This window comes from Tamandua tetradactyla, chromosome 2 (assembly GCF_023851605.1).
Source record: "Tamandua tetradactyla isolate mTamTet1 chromosome 2, mTamTet1.pri, whole genome shotgun sequence".
In the NCBI taxonomy this organism is placed as follows: Eukaryota; Metazoa; Chordata; class Mammalia; order Pilosa; family Myrmecophagidae; genus Tamandua; species Tamandua tetradactyla.
Window position 1 is genome coordinate 188,705,509 of NC_135328.1, and position 17,378 is coordinate 188,722,886.

Sequence of the window (17,378 nt, forward strand, 5' to 3'; positions counted from 1 at the left end):
CCATGGACATAAAAGGGCAATGCTGCTTCCTTCACCAACAGGCATGTATGAATAAGGCTCCACCCCCAGAAAACAGGGGACTCTAATGTGGTGTGTCCTGGGCTCTGAGAGAGAGAGCATAGGGACTCGGGAGGGGATGTCAACTTTCCCTGAGGACTTATACAATCTGGGTCTAGCAGGATGTGTAGGAGTTTGCCAAACTAAAACAAAAGAGAGGAATTCCAAGCAGAGAGCACGGAATGACCAAAGGCACAGAGTCATAAAAGAATCTGAGCGTAAAGAATCAAGGGCAGAAGAGGCAGCAGGGGTGGGGTCAGAGGTGGGCAGGGATGGAGGGGATATGTGGGCTCTAGGACCTGGCCGTGCCCCTCAAGGTACATCTCCTCCTGAGGAGAGGCCTAGCAGAAAGGGACATGGACAAGAGGGACAAAGAGAGGCAGAGAGGCCAACTAAGAGAGGAAAGAGGCTCCCTGGAGAAGAGGTAGGGTTGCCGAGGAGAATACACTTGTGCTGGACCCAGCCGGGGCCTGGGGGGTGGGGAGGATAGCCACCCCATCTCCTCCCACCCACCCCTCGTATCACCCTCCAGACATACTCACCTTCACCCAAGCATCCTCTTCCCACAACCTCTACCCCTTCGGTTTCTCTGCCAGGCACACCATCCCATTGATCCTAATGTGAGTCACTGCTCCAACGTCACCTCCTCTGGGAAGCCCTCCTCTGATTATGATATCTAACCATGCCCCTTGCCCCCTCCCCTTTTCATTTGCTTACCATCTGAAATCGGCATACTTATAGGTTTGCATAATTATTCTTTGTCATCCCTTAGACTGAAAACTCCACGGGAGGAAGAGACCTTGTCTGGCAGGTCTTGTGCCCAGCACATAGTAGGCATTTGATAAACACCTGCCGATTCAATGAACAAGCCTTCATCTTAGTGTCTGAGCTTCTGGCTCCCTTTCAGAGCAGGGCTCTCCCTTCTGCAAACTCCAGTTCCTTCGGCAATTAATCACGTTCTGATGGGTGATACCCTTTGTGTTGTCATTGAGACTGCATCTCATTCATCTCTGTCCCACCCCAGGGCCTGGCGCATAGTAGGTGCTCAATCAAGCTCCCTGGTTGTTAACCTTTGCCCCCTCCCTTGTGCGAGTGAGTGATGGGCTCAGCAGCAGACCTTTCTAAGGGCAGAGGCAGATGAGGCAGAGCAGGACACAAACGTCCTGCCCCCATGAAGGTCCCTTTGAGCAGAGGGGAGGGGCGGAGATGGGGCCACCAGAGGAGAGGAGGGGAGGAGAGCGGCTCCAAGAGGACCACCAAGCACTCTACAATCCAGCCCCTGGGGTAAAATCCCTTCTTGGGCAGGAAGGCAGCTAGTGACGCTGGAGAAGCAAAAGTCTTTTCAAAGCAACCTCTGCCCTCAGGAGCTGAGTGACCTTGGGCAAGCCAGTTCACCTCTCTGGGCCTCAGGTCTCACATCAGAAAAAAATCTAGCGCTTGGGGGAAGATGAACTGCTGTTGTGAGTAGAGAGTGCCCAGCACAGCGCCTATAGCACCTAGCAGGAGTGCGATGAATGCTAGCAACTATAATGAAAAGAAAACAACACTAATAACTAATAGATCTTAAGGACATACTTGATGTCAATGGCTTTGCTTTCAGCGTCAGGGTTAGGTTTTATAACAGCCACTTTGCAGGCGAAGACGTGGCGACCAGAGAGGTTGAGTAACAGCTAGCGAGTGGAAGCCTCAAGATTCGAACCCCTGTTCAAAGGGACAGCAGACCGCTGGGGGGTGGGCCCTACTCAGAAAGCCGCGCGGAGAACCGAGCCAGCTGATAAAACAAGTGTCGGCTGCTCATTTGGTAAATGGGATTTGGTTAGAAAGATGAACGCTGCCACTTCTGGCTAATGTGTCATGTAAATTCTAATGATAATACAGCTCCCGCGCCCGCGCCCGCCGGGTCCCGCCGCCTCTGCCGCCGCCGCCGCCGCCGCTCAATTATCTCCCGCGGCTCCTGGCAGAATCCATGCTTCACTGGGATCCTCGCCCCAGCCTGCCTGCCCCAGCCGCAAATAATGAAAACCCGCCTCGTCTGCGAGATTGCTCACTTACATTTTCTATTAATTTTTTTCCTTTCAGAGGAAAAATGAGAGGAGCTGGGAAGGTGGAGGCAAAGTGGGGGGCAGGGGCGAAATGCAGCCATTGGCGTTTCTCCCTGGCCGGGTTGGGACTCACGGACAGTCTGGAGAGGAAAAGATCAGATGCAAAAAGAGTCTAATGTCAGGTCTCAGGCATCAGATCTCTGAGACGGAGGAGGCCAGGGGTCGATGAGGACAAGGACCCCTGGACGATGGAAGCAGCACTGGACAAGGAGCCAGGATCAGTGGGTCCAATCCTCTGTTCACTTGCTGTGTGAGTTTAAGCAAGTCACTTAACCTCTCTGGATGCCGTTCCCTCATCTATAAAAGGCAAAGTGAGCTGGCTGGGTGGTATCCAAGACCTATCCTGGCTGACTGACCATGATTCTTAGTCCCAGGGACAGACTTCAGTTCCCTGCAAAGAAGGACTTCCCAACGGACTGGAAGGGGCTCTGTGGGCAGTGGTGAGCTCCCCATCAAAGGAGGTGTCCAAGCGGTGACAGGAATGCACAGGCAGGGACTCACCACTGTCTCTGGAGTCGACCCCAGTAACTTATGCAGGATCTGATGGTTGGGGCAGGATGGAGAGTGGAAGAGGGCAGGGAGAGCTGCCCCCATTCTAGAGAAGAGAAAGGGAAGGCCTGGAGGGATAGCCCCAACCCTAGGTCTCACCCAGAGTCCTGAGTCATTTCTGGAGCAAGTGGGCCAGAAATGTGGTACAGCCTTGACTCTGCCAACAGTCCTTGTTCTCAAGGACCTGCCTACAGCCGAGTGGGGACCCACAACAGGCAGCTGTTTCGAAGGATATACAAGGAGGAATGAGAAGAGCACAGAGGGTCATGGCAATAAGAGGACACTTCCCCACCAGGGAAGGCTTCCTGGAGGAGGTGACTTTTAATTGGTAGCTCTAGACGAGGTAGAGGCAGCCTAGAGAAAGGCTCCACTACCTCCTCATCCCAGAAACACAGGGTAGCTGACTCCATGGGCTCATGAAGTAGACTCAATCCTGTATTGCTAAAGAACCGAATATCTTGTCTGCCCCACACCCTGTCTAGCCTGCACCCAGTTCCCTGCACACATCTGTAATCCCTCCGGGGAAAGACAGCACCACATACCCTCCCTGTGAAGAGGCCCCCACACCACTTCATCCTCTATCCCTGCTCAGAGACTGCCTGGTGAAGCTACTATCCCCAGTCCCCGCAGCCAGGTGGCCTTCTCCTCCAGAGGCACCTGCTTCTCCCAGAGCCTCAGTGACCTCCCTGCAGCCTGTGAGGTCCTCCTGGGTCACTGTGGGAGCCCTGGGGCCCTACAAGCCAGACAAACAGCAGGTCTTCAGTACATGTTTAAAGAGTGAGTGTGTGAATAAGAGAGTGAGTAAGTGAAAGAGTGAGAGAGAGGGATGAATGGTTGAGTAAGTGAGAGAGAGAAGATGAGTGAATGAGTGAGAGAGTGAGAGAGAAATTGAGTGAATGAGTGAGAGCCAGTGAGAGAGATGAGAGGAAAAATGGGTGAATGAGAGAGTGAGAGACTGAGAGTGAGTGAGAGAGTGACAGAGAGTGAGATAATGAGAGTGAGAGAGAGAGTGTGTGTGATTGAATGAAAGAGTGAGAGAGTGAGTGAGTCAGAGAGTGAGAGAGAGAATGAGTGAGTAAGAGAGAGAATGAGTGAGTGAGTGAAAGAATGAGTGAGAGGGTGATTAGAGAATGTGTGACAGAGCATGTAACAAAGCAGTTTTTATAAACAGATAACATGATCCCATGTAGTTTTACTTATTTGTGTGTGAGAAGAAGTCAGGGAAACCCAACTAACTGTGGCTTCTCCTAGAGAGTAGACCTGGGAAGAGGGGAGGGACATTCACTGGGTATGTAATAAACTTCTGCATTTTGCATTTTATAGTGAGTACGTATTACTTTTGTAACATTAAAAACTAATTTAGGGTGCATGGGTGGTTCAGTGGTAGAACGCTCGCCTTCCATGCAGGAGACCCAACTAATGTAAATTAGTTTAAATTAAACTAATTTAAAAATGTAAGAAATGTTTAAATTTTGTAGACCAATAAAAAGTTTTAAATATATCAGAGATGATGTCCTTGTCCTCCATTTCCCCATCTAGTAACTGTCCCTGCCAAGAAGTCCTTCCAGACGTCAAACCTAAATCTCTTGAGATGTGGATTAAGCTCATTTCTTAGGCTGTCTGCAAGTAGGAGGAAGAAGAGCTGACAGAATTCTCTGCCCAGGCACCAGTCTGCTGCATTGACCAGTGCCACCCCTCTGCCTGCCCTGGGAACCACCCCTCTACCCCATGGCCTGGCTCAATTCTGTGGAGAAGCACTCCATCTCCAAGAAGGGATGTTCTTGTCAGAAGCAGCAGGACCTTCCAATCTAGGGGGGGGTTTGAGATGTCTTCAGGCCAACATATGTGGGATCTTCTAAAACAGGGAAAGGAAAGGAGGAAAAATAAAATCTGTTCCCTCAGATCTGTTGTCTCAACAAGCCAAGGCCTCCAATGAGAGGTCATGGGAGCCAAGATTCAGAGTCAAGTGTCCCAGTGCACAGATGGGTAAACTGAGGCCCTCTGGATGGAAAAGGACTGACCCTGGATCACAGGAGGTTAGAGGCAAAGCCAGGACTGGAACCTAAAACCCCTGGATTAGGATATAAAGAGAAGAAGGTGGGCCTTAAAAAGGAGTGGAGTAGGGCAGGGAGACATGGGAAGACTGTGAGTTGCAAAGACAGAACTTGAGAGGCTGGGGCTATGTTGAAGAGGGAAGGAGAAGGGCTGTCCCATGCCGGAGCTCTAAAAATCCCTGCCAGGGACACAGCTGAGCTCCTGGGCCCCAACGCCACGTGCAGCTGGGAGAGCCTGGTCAGGATTTGTACTGTTCACCAAACATTTCCAAACCTTCCCCCTTCTTGGCATGTGGTAGGACTGTACTTCCTGTAGTTAGAAGACAGCATGTGACTATTTGTGACTAATAACTGAACAGAAGTGATCTGGTCACTTCTGGGCCAAAGTATTTAAGGGCTAACACACCCCCTAGAGAACTCTTTCTTCTCTCTCCTCAGTAAATGGCAAAATCCAACATGATGGCTCCTCTATCAGCCAGGTCCTGAATGCCTAAGATGAATAGAGCCTGTGCTGACCCTTGATGAACATACAACAGAAATAAAATTAAAAAAATAAATTTTTGTTGGTTTAAGCCACTGAAACTTGGGGCTGGGGGTGGTGGTTGTTATGCAGCATAATCTGGCCTATACTGACTGATATATAGAATATGAACTTAAAAACAGATAGTCCACTGAATGACCTTGGGCAAGTCCTTTCCACCTCTGATTCTCTATCTCCCTTTTATAAAAGAATACCCATGTATGAGGTTGAGTACGCATGTATGTGATTCCTTCCAACTCTCATAATTCTAGGTTTCTCTAGGCTTGTCTTAGAAACCTCCTCACTCCTGACCAAGATCACACATGGCCCTGCAGGTACCAGGGAGACAGCCCTTCTCTGGCAACCCAAAGAGGGTTGTCTATGGCAATGGAGCGTTCTCCATTAGGGGTTCCCATACCTGGCTGCTCATCAGAATCACCTGGGGAACTTTAAAAATGCGGGTTCTTTACAAAGGAATGTCAATAATGCAGGGTGTTGAAAATAGATAGTAATTAATATTTTAAACTTTAACTTACATGTGAGACTAAAGCAAAAAAAATATTTATTTGGTACAAAATCTATATTTTGATTAGTGCATTTCCTAATATAACTTATGTAGACAACTTAATTGAACACCATAAGTACATGAAACTTTGAGTAGGGCATGAGATTTTGTAAGTTTCTCCAGTGATGCCTCGATAAATCCCAGAAGTATTTGCACAGTGAGTAAAAAAGTATTTGCTAAGTCCCCTTGGGGGAATGGTGAGAAAGGGGGAAAATTCAACTTCCCCAAGTGGAGAATTCTTGATATTCTCACAAGCAGTGGGAACAACCAAAGCAATAGGCTGAGCTCCCAATCTTGGGGTTTGTTCATATGAAACTTAACCCTGCAAAGGATAGGCTGAACCTACTTAAAATTAGGCTTGAGAGTCACCCCCAAGAGAGCCTCTTTTGTTGCTCAGATGTGGCCTCTCTCAGCCAACACGACAAGCAAACTCACCACCCTCCCCCTGTCTATGTGGGACATGACTCCCAGGGGTGTGGACCTTCCTGGCAATGTGGGACAGAAATCTTAGAAGGAGCTAGGACTCGGCACTAAGGGATTGAGAAAACCTTCTCAACCGAAAGGGGGAAGACAGAAATGAGACAAAATAAAGTGTCAATGGCTGAGAGACTCCAAACAGCCGAGAGATTATCCTGGAGGTTATTCTTATGCATTAAATAGATATTACCCTTTTCAGTTAAGGTGTAATGCCTGAAAACGTAGAGCTGTGTTCCAGTAGCCATGTTTCTTGAAGATGATTATATAATGATATAGCTTTCACAATGTGACTGTCTGATTGTGAAAACCATGTGTCTGATGCTTCTTTTATCTACCTTATGGACAGATGAGTAAAGTATATGGATTAAAAATAAATAAGTAACAGGGGGAACAAATGTTAAAATAAATTTAATAGATTGAAATGCTAGTGATCAATGGAAGGGAGGGTAAGGGGTATGGCATGTATGAATTTGTTTTCTGTTTTCTTGTTTCTTTTTCTGAATTGATGCCAATGTTCTAAGAAATGACCATGATGATGAATATGCACCTATGTGATGAAAATAAAAGAATGTGCATATTGTATGTTGATTGGTTTTATTAATAACATTTTTTTTTAATGCAGGCTCTTTAGCCTGACTCCCAGAAATTCGATGCAGTGAGTCTGAGGTGGTACCCGAGAATCTAACTTTATAACCTGCTTCCTCAAGGCTGCTGATGCCAGATTTGGGAAGCCCCAAACCAGAGAACCACTGACGGATCTCCCCAGGTCTAGTGAGAAGTGACCTGGGCCAAACAAGTGAAGTTGAGCCCTGCACCCCCAAAGAGCCCACTGCCCTTTATTGTTTTCCAGCGGACCTGCCCCCACCTCCCTCCTGGAGCTCCCAGAAGGGCCACTTCCTCAGGCAGTCCTGGCCACATTTTAGATAAAAGCGGAACGGGCCACTCGATAATGCAGCTCCAACCCAGCTCACCTGCAGGGGCCACATGTCTCCCCAGCAGGGTGCCAGCTAGATGAAGGGAGCCCCAGGCCTGACTCCTCCCACGGAGTCCCCCCTGAGCCCCTCCCTCCACCATCCTCCAGCACCCCCACTGGGCCAAAGAGGAAAACACCAAAGTATGAATTTCTGATTAAAACCAACCTCTGTTTATCGCCTTGGCTGTTTTTTGCAGGAGAAGAAAATGCTCAGCTTCTGTACACACACGTGTGTGCGCTCAGGTATGTGGGTGAGTTACGTGTTGTATGCATATGACTATGAATAGAAATGTGTGCACATTTATATATTAACGCAGCCTGGGGGATGTGAACATGTGTGCAACCATATGTTCATGTGCAAGTATATAGTTTGGATGAAAATATCTGTAGATATGGATGTGCAAGGGATGTGGATGTGTGAGTACAGGGGTGTGTAATTATGTGTGAGGGTTTGTGATGGTGTGTTTGTACCCATATGTCCCTAACACAGAAAAATCTTTCTTAAGCAATACTATTAGTTTGGAATAGTAGGTTAATAAAAATAATTGATTGCAGGGGAATAAAAAAAAACAGTAAACACACCTTCACAACTTGAACATTTTATTTTAATTTCAAGCATATAAGTCTGTGTGTGTTTTGTTTTGTGGGGGAGGGGTTGGTGGGTTTGTTTGTTTTTTGGTGGTTTTTTTTTTTTTGGTCTTTTTATTTTCTTTAATGCAGGGCCAAAGTCTTTCCTTTGCCCATGGATCTGATATTTGGAACTAAACCATTTTTCTTGGGTAAACTAAACCCAAAACATATCACCCACAATTTCCAATTTCAATTTCTCAAAAGTGAAACAGGAACTTAAAAGATACTTGCAAAGTGATATCGGTGCTGCATCTTCTAGATTTTTACAATTTTGTTCCCAGTCTTATCTTCCAGCTGCTTATCCACTCCTAATTTGATGGCATTTTTTTTTTTTTTTACGCAATTCACCTTTATGGTCTTTCTACAGACTTCAATTTGGTTTTTATAGAAATAACTTTTTGTGTGTTCACAACATTTTGGTTTACCTGTTATTTAATTAAATCACACAATTTCAATAGCAAGTACCATTGGCATAAAGGGATTTGGAAACTGACAGGAGTGACTCTGTAGGGACTGTGAGAGCAGAACCCCTGGACCTCCAAGGAGGTAAGTCAGGGTGGGTGGACGTCAGCATGTGTGTGTGTGTTTCCCACATGGAGGGGGAAACTTAGTTAGCTGAGCAATGCGTTAGAGGAGCCTCCTGCCCGTGTGGCTGTGCATAGATTCATGAGTGTGTGTGTGTGTGTTTGTGTGTGTGTGTGTGTGTGTGTGTGTGTGTGTGTGTGTCTGCACCCAGGTACTAGAGGGAGCCCAGGTGAGTGTCCCCGTCACAGACAAGTCTCAGCTCCAGGTCCCTGGGAACCACGTATTGTCCCCCGATCTGCCAGCCTGCGGCAGATGGAGGCGATGTGTCTTGGTGACCGGGTCCCCTTCAGTGAGTCGGGTCCAGAATGTTGGGGACATAATCTGTGTGTCCCTGGCACCAAAATCAAGCCGGGGTCAGGGGGAGAGCCAGCATTCCCGAGTGCCCACTCTCTGTCATTTCTGTCCACCTCGCAACCGCTGAGATGAGGGTCCTTTTGCCCCCACCACAGATGAGAAAACTGAGACTCGGAGAGGTCAGGGGCTTCCGAGGTGGACAGTGGTAGCATTGGGCAGGCCCACTGTTGACCAGGGCGCCCCCTAGAGGATTAAGTGGCCACTGATGTCCTGAGATGCATTGTTGAGAACTCACCATGGACCCCAGCCTGTTTGGTCCTCATGGGCTTCCAAAGAACTGGAGGGGAGGGTGGGGGGAGCAGGGAGGTTCAGGGACTGGTGGGTGCCCAGGAGATGGGGAGGGTGCTGGGTACTCTGGCTAGAGGGAACAGTACTGTCTAGACCTGGGCTTTTCTTGGCAAAACTTCCTAGATTCTTCAAAGGCACCGTATTCACCAGAGCCCTGGATGCTTTCATCAGACCTTGGGAGGGAGGAGAAGGAGGTTCTTCTTCCCCATTTTACAGATGGAGAAACTGAGCCCACAGAGGCACCCCCAGCAGTGAGTGGCAAAGCTTAGGCATGACCCACACACATCTCTGCTCTCTTCCACCCAGACCCTCATCTCCTTACCTCCAGCGTGAAGCCTGGCAATTAATAAGTGCACAGCAAAAGGGGTTCTAATAGTTTGGGTTGCCAGGTGTGGTTTATTGAATTGTGTGCCCTACTCAACCAGGAAACGAAAACACTAGGTAAACAATGAATAATGTTTTTAGTATAAGTATGTCCCAAATATTATACTTTAAATATTTATTCATTGTTTACCTGAAATTCAAATTTAACTGGGCATCTAGTTTTCTTATTTGCTAAATTTGGCACCCTACACTGGCACATACATCCCCAACTCACCCACTTCCTAGCCTCCTGGGGAGATAGCAGAAAAGGGGTATCAGTCCCCCGTATCCACCCTGCCAGAGAAAAAGTTAACCCAATGGAAAGGGTTTGGGAAGAGCTAGACACTGACATCACACAGCAATGGTTCTTGCTGACTTCTTGCTTCTTGCTATGTGACCTTGGCCAGGGCGTTCACCCCCTCTGGGTCTCCATTCCTTCACAGGCTGGTCATGAGAATTAGATGAGATAATCCACATAAAATGCTGTGTCCTGTGTACATGATCGATGAACAGGAGCCGTTATTATTATTTACCAGATGGTGAAATTAAGGCTGAGAAAAAAGGAGTCAAGGTCACTCAGAGTCAGTGGCAGACCAGATACCCACATGCTGCCCACTGCCCAGCTGCTTTCCAGCTTCAAGGCCAAGACGCTGGTGGCCGGCTGGGCAGGCAGGGCTCCGCGACCTATCCTTGAACATTCTCCATCTGTAAGCAGCTTCCAGCCCTAGCACCCCAGGGACCCAGCAAGTGACTCACAGCCCCATAGCCTAGACTCACCTCCTGTCCCCCCACCACCATCCCTCCAAGCACCTGCACATGGGAAATATCCTCCATCCCCCCTTTCCTTGTGATCTGGGGTTGTCAAATCTATCCGCAGCCTGCTAGGCCCCAACCCAGGAAGTTGTGAGCCATGCAGGGACGGCAGGCGTGAAGAGGGGTGTGCCCACCCAGCTAGCTCCAGGAGGCCAGGCCTGGCAAAGGACAAGGGGTACCCGCCGGCTCCTCAGCTCCCACCCACCGTCATCTCTAACTCACTACCAGGTACAGCTGCCAGGGAGAGCCCTGGGATGTCTCCTGAGGTCGGGGAGGGACTGAGAGGTAGGAATATGGTGCCCACCCCCTGCTGGGCCCTGCCTGGGGCTCCACAGGGGTCCTGGCCCAGAACTCTGCCCCCTCCAATTCCCTTCCTCCCTCCCCCGCCCGCAGCTCCCCATCTGTAACCCTAATGAGCCGCTGACAGTTCCCATCTGCTCCTCTCTGGCTTCCTGGGGAAAGGGGGAGAGAGGAGGGAATGCGAGAAAGGTGGAGAAGAGAGAGGAGGGTGATTTCCCAAAGTTCAGCCACCGCCTCCCCTCATGCTGGGGGCTGCTGGGCATTTCCGGCCTGAGCGGGTGGCTCCTGTCCTGGCTCCTGCCCCTGCTCCTGTCCCTGCAAATCCTAAGGCTTTGAGGGTCTTTATGAGAAGAGGTTGCAGATACTATGTCCTGCCAGGACCCCCAGGTCCAACAGTTGGAAATCTTTAGTTCCCAGAAGGAACAGGAAGGATGAGCCCCGGTCCACAGTCCCGGGATTCCCAATACGCCCCCTGCCCCTCTTCCCACCAAAACACACCCACTCCATTCTGCTCTCAGAGAGCAGCTGAGGGAGGGGGCTTGAGGTGTGGGCTGGTGGCTGCAGCCTTAGCCCATCCTGCCCAGCCCAGCCCCCTCCTGGCCCCTCCCACTCCCCTCCTGCTCGCCAATGTTGCCATCTAGAGGTGATCTTGGGAATTGCAAGAACCGATCAGCATCCCGGGGAGCCAGAGGTCCACATTCTGAGACCTGCAACCCCAGGCCCACCAGGGAAGGATGGACAAGGACCAGGATGGCCAGGCACCTAGCCCTGGAGGTTCTGGGAGAGGTCACCTCATCCACACCCCTGCTTCCAGGTGGCTGTGTGGCCATGAGCTCCTTCCTGGCTCCTCGCTCACTGGGTGACCCCTTCAGGAAACCTGGGGCCTACAAGAAGAGAAAGCTAACTCAGTGTGGAAACTTACATGTCACCTCCTCTGAGGCTTGCAGCAGCTGCCGTGTGAATATCACCCCATTTGACATCCCAGGTGCAGCCCGGACAGGTAGAAGAAACTGTTCATTTAGAGCAATGAACACCCATCCCTCCACGCAGACAGTGTTCCTGGCTTCTTTTCTCTGATTTGGTTCACTTCCGTACCTCGAAGTCTCACTACTGTACCGGTCCTGCGCTGGGGGAGCACCTACTGGACCCACGCCAGGTGCTGGCCAACCCAGGACACCTCAGACGCTGCCCTTGTGCCAGACGTGCTGGCCACGGGGGCTGCCCACCACTTCCTGTGACCAGAGCAGGAAGTCTCCTGAGACATAGTCTTCTTTGTCAGAAGTTTCCAGTTGTGCTAGCAATGCCGACAGAACCAGGGACAGCCCCTCATGCTTCTTGGGGACTCTGTCCTGGGCTCCATTCAGAGGCTGCCTGGTGAGGACGAGGCCAGGCCATCATCCCCCAGTCCCAGCGCCCAGCGCCCTTCTTCTGCAGAAGATACAGCAGTGACCACCCCCCAAACCCCAGCTAAGCCAGGGAACCCGCAGGGCCTGGCACGGAGTAGATGCTGAGTGCATGGTTGAAGAAGGAGAGAGAGAGGGAGTGAAGGGGCCGTTCCCACGGGAGCTCCCGGCCATCTCAGGTGAGATTTACCACTCCTCCACCCCTGCCTGGCCTCAAGCAAATGGCCAGCGAAGTCCCTAGAGTAAAGAAGATACAGGAGTCCCAGTTCTGCTTCTCACTTGCTGTGTAACCCATGGCCTCCACTCTCTGGGCCTCAGTTTACCCATGTGAATACAGGGAAATTGAACTAGGCCAGTGACCGTGAAAGCAGACAGAAATAAGGGATTTTGTATAAAGGAAGCAGGACCCAATGCTACCTGGCCACCCTGATTCTCTTGCCTCTTCCATTCATCCTCACCCCGGGTCAAAGGTGAGGTCATGAGCTGGTACCCCAAGGGGACCCGAAGAGATTGCTGCCCTAACACACTTGTGCATGCCCACACACAGAAAACACACACGTATGCATACAAACATACACATGTGGACATGAAGCCACATGCATGCACACACTGCATGCACAAGCACCTGTGTATACACAGGCTTGCGTCTGCACTCCACACGCTCAAATGCACACCCTTTGCTCAAAGCTGCAGAGTCTCAGGAACAAGTTTAGGGACACGCTAAGTTATGAAATTGATTTCTCTGCAAACAGTTGAAATTAGTTTTAATTATCTTTATCTTTCTTCCAATTGTGCTCTCAGCCTTCTCTTCGCTGTTTAATCCATCATTATTGACTTCCCCGCAGGCACTGGGGAGGGGAGGGTTGCAGCGCGGGGGTGGACACTGTGTGCATTTTCAGAAAGAAGCAAAAGCAATGACCACCCCCAGTCCACCTCTTTTTCTGCACCAGAGGCAGTTGGCAGGGCTTTCTGATCACACACAAACACGCAAGCAACATGCAAATCTCATCCTCCAAGGAGCCTCCTCCACAAGCCCTCACTGACTAGCACAAGAAGGGGCTGAGATGCAATATGATGTGATCAGATCTCAGCCATCTCACAAGTTTGGTTCTTCAAAGTGGTCCCTTTGGAAGGCTGAGCTACGTTAAGGAAGCTCAGACCCCCTGCTGCAAAGTCCTTTCCGTCTTGGAATCCAGACTTCCCTTCTGAACCTCTCCCCCTGCTCCCACTGGCCCCCAGCACCCGGGGCCTCCCTTGTCACAGCACTCCCCATGGTGAGAGGAAGGTCTGCACTTCTGAGACCACGCACACAGAGGGTGATCAATGAATATTTGTTGAATGAATGGATGTAAGAAACCCCTCATTGAAATCTGCTTTCAGATTCTGTAGCACATTCACGCACTGATTCATTCAACCGACACTGAGTGCCAACAATGTGCCCGACACTATGCCAGGTGCTAAAGATACAGAAATGAATATGACCTGGTCCAGGCCTTGTGGCACACCCTGGCTAGGGCCATTGACGGGTGAGTAGGAGTTCCCTGAGCCGAGCTAGGGCGCAGGATGTGTCTGGTGGAGAGAAAGACAAAGGCAAAAGCTTTTATTTTAAAAACACTTGATGAAGGGAATCTCCATTTTTTAAAAGATGGGTTGATTTCCTCAGCTCCTGCCCTAACTCTGAAACTCAGGGCACTGCTCAGTAGGATGTTCTGGGCTCCCCCAACTGTGCCCAGGCCTGGGCCAGTTCCTCAGGAGACACCTGGGAAGCTCAGACTGCCCCGGGTGGGGCGGGGAAGTGACCCCTCCTCTGTAGGGGGCTCCCCACGGAGGTGCGAAGGGGAAGTGAGGCCATTTCTCACCAGTGAGGTGCCAGCGCTAAGTGCCCTGCGGCGCTAATATTTTATGATTAAAAACCATTAAGGTTCAGACCGTGAAAATCCGAGGGACACAAAATCAATGGCCCAATATTGCTTCCCCCGGTAAGTTGTGTAAATATTGTGTCTTTTATTGTTTGGCCGATGGCAAGAGTAGAGATACAGGTACAGATTATACTAATGAATCCCCTGCTGTCCCAGCCCTGATCTGGCGGAATTAGCATCCTGGCTTGGAGAGGGCTGAAGGGGGCTGGTGAGCTGAACGCAGGGAAGTCCTAGGTTGGGCAAGGTCAGCCTGTTCCCTTCCCACCCCCTGCCTCCCGAGACACCCCACCCCTGTCAGGCCAGCCTCAATGGGCAGAGGCAGCGCCACTGCCCCCGGGCTCACTGCAGCCCTCCCCACCTCACCCCCGCTAGGTGTCCCCCATGCTACCCACACAGCACCCACTTACATGCGTGCACACACAGCACACGGCGACGTGCTCTCCTGACAGCCCGTCCATCACAGCGCGCCGCCATCTGCTTGAATTTGCATATTTAATCAGGAGCTGTCTTTTTTTCCACTGGGGGTTCAGATTAGAGCGAGGAAGACAATTGCAGGGGTTGCTCCTGTCTCTGTGGAGAGGGGAAGATGAGGGGGTGTCTCTCTCTGTCTGGAGTGGGGGTAGCTGTGGAATGCCTGGGGCCCCTCCTGCCTCTCTGGAGGGTGGGAAGGCCTGAATTCCCTCCATCATCATCCGTGCTTCCTTTCCCTCTCTCCGCCACTCTCAAGGAAGGGTAGGCTATGACTTTTGGACCAGGTTGTGTCCCTGCACCCCCTGTGGGTGGGGGATACTGGAACAGAGCAGGGGGGACCCTCTAGCAATGCCAGAGAAGCTACATTGGGGGATCCTAAAATGCATCCCATCCCCCAACCTGAGAAGGTGCCCAGAAAAGAGATCCACTGACCTGGGATAAGGAAAGAAGAGCCAGCTCGTGGGGGAGCAGCTGGGCTGAGGCGATGGGGAGAAAATCGGAACCCCTGGGGAGAGGAGCTGCTGGGGCGCCCTCAGGATGGACAGCCGGACTGAAGTCGGGACAGAGGCTGTGCTGTGGGGAAGGGTGGCTGGGCAGCGGACGTGGCGGAGGGACACCAGCCTGGTGTGACAGCACGACCGCTGGCCTGATAAGGGAGAAGTGCTGGCCCACGAGCGGGACGCGTAGACTAAGAGAAGGGAACAGGGGCGGGTATGGGAGGACAGCTGAGCTCATGTCGGAGAGCAGCTGGGCTGAGGTGGGCGTCATATTGACTGATGCTGGGGAGCAGCTAGGCTTACGACAGAAGAGCAAAATGTTGAAGCAGGGGGTTCAGCTGGGCTGAGATGGGGAACAGCTGGGACGAGGTGAGGGGACAGCTGGGCTGAGGTGGGGGGACAGCTGGGCTGAGGTGGGGGACAGCTGGGCTGAGGTGGGGGACAGCAGGGCTGAGGTGGGGGGACAGCTGGGCTGAGGTGGGGGACAGCTGGGCTGAGGTGGGGGGACAGCGGGGCTGAGGGGGGACACTGGGCTGAGGTGGGGGACAGCTGGACTGAGGTGGGGGACAGCTGGGCTGAGGTGGGGGACAGCTGGGCTGAGGTGGGGGGACAGCTGGGCTGAGGTGGGGGACAGCTGGGCTGAGGGGAGGGGACAGCTGGGCTGAGGTGGGGGACAGCAGGGCTGAGGTGGGGGGACAGCTGGGCTGAGGTGGGGGACAGCTGGGCTGAGGTGGGGGGACAGCTGGGCTGAGGGGGGACACTGGGCTGAGGTGGGGGACAGCTGGACTGAGGTGGGGGACAGCTGGGCTGAGGTGGGGGACAGCTGGGCTGAGGTGGGGGGACAGCTGGGCTGAGGTGGGGGACAGCTGGGCTGAGGGGAGGGGACAGCTGGGCTGAGGTGGGGGACAGCTGGGCTGAGGTGGGGGGACAGCTGGGCTGAGGGGGGACACTGGGCTGAGGTGGGGGACAGCTGGACTGAGGTGGGGGACAGCTGGGCTGAGGTGGGGGACAGCTGGGCTGAGGTAGGGGGACAGCTGGGCTGAGGTGGGGGGACAGCTGGGCTGAGGGGGGACACTGGGCTGAGGTGAGGGGACAGCTGGGCTGAGGTGGGGGACAGCTGGGCTGAGGTGGGGGACAGCTGGGCTGAGGTGGGGACAGCTGGGACGAGGTGAGGGGATAGCTGGGCTGAGGTGGGGGGACAGCTGGGCTGAGGTGGGGGATAGCTGGGCTGAGGTTGGGGGACAGCTGGGCTGAGGTGGGGGACAGCTGGGCTGAGGTGGGGGGACAGCTGGGCTGAGGGGGGACACTGGGCTGAGGTGGGGGACAGCTGGACTGAGGTGGGGGACAGCTGGGCTGAGGTGGGGGACAGCTGGGCTGAGGTGGGGACAGCTGGGACGAGGTGAGGGGATAGCTGGGCTGAGGTGGGGGGACAGCTGGGCTGAGGTGGGGGACAGCTGGGCTGAGGTTGGGGGACAGCTGGGCTGAGGTGGGGGACAGCTGGGCTGAGGTGGGGGGACAGCTGGGCTGAGGGGGGACACTGGGCTGAGGTGGGGGACAGCTGGACTGAGGTGGGGGACAGCTGGGCTGAGGTGGGGGGACAGCTGGGCTGAGGTGGGGGGACAGCTGGGCTGAGGTGGGGGACAGCTGGGATGAGGTAGGGGGCAGCTGGGCTGAGGTGGGGGGACAGATGCGATGAGGTGGGTCCCAGCAACACTGAGGTGGGGGGACAGCTGGGCTGAGGTGGGGGACAGCTGGGCTGAGGTGGGGGGACAGCTGGGCTGAGGGGGGACACTGGGCTGAGGTGGGGGACAGCTGGACTGAGGTGGGGGACAGCTGGGCTGAGGTGGGGGACAGCAGGGCTGAGGTGGGGGGACAGCTGGGCTGAGGTGGGGGACAGCTGGGCTGAGGTGGGGACAGCTGGGCTGAGGGGGGGACAGCTGGGACGAGGTGAGGGGACAGCTAGGCTGAGGTGGGGGGACAGCTGGGCTGAGGTGGGGGACAGCTGGGCTGAGGTGGGGACAGCTGGGACGAGGTGAGGGGACAGCTAGGCTGAGGTGGGGGGACAGCTGGGCTGAGGTGGGGGACAGCTGGGCTGAGGTGGGGACAGCTGGGACGAGGTGAGGGGACAGCTGGGCTGAGGTGGGGGGACAGCTGGGCTGAGGTGGGGGACAGCTGGGCTGAGGTGGGGACAGCTGGGACGAGGTGAGGGGACAGCTGGGCTGAGGTGGGGGGACAGCTGGGCTGAGGTGGGGGGACAGCTGGGCTGAGGTGGGGGACAGCTGGGCTGAGGTGGGGGGACAGCTGGGCTGAGGTGGGGGACAGCTGGGCTGAGGTGGGGGGACAGCTGGGCTGAGGTGGGGGACAGCTGGGCTGAGGTGGGGACAGCTGGGACGAGGTGAGGGGACAGCTGGGCTGAGGTGGGGGGACAGCTGGGCTGAGGTGGGGGGACAGCTGGGCT

The 17,378-nt window shown here is 53.2% G+C and overlaps 1 long non-coding RNA gene across 1 annotated transcript; it reads left to right on the forward strand.

The window, feature by feature from the left end:
- Window positions 1-300: 300 nt before the first annotated feature.
- On the forward strand, window positions 301-7,453 carry LOC143663727 (uncharacterized). Its single transcript, XR_013166130.1, has 3 exons — window positions 301-481; window positions 4,248-4,805; window positions 6,947-7,453. It is a non-coding gene; the product is annotated as an uncharacterized LOC143663727 (long non-coding RNA).
- Window positions 7,454-17,378: the final 9,925 nt, after the last annotated feature.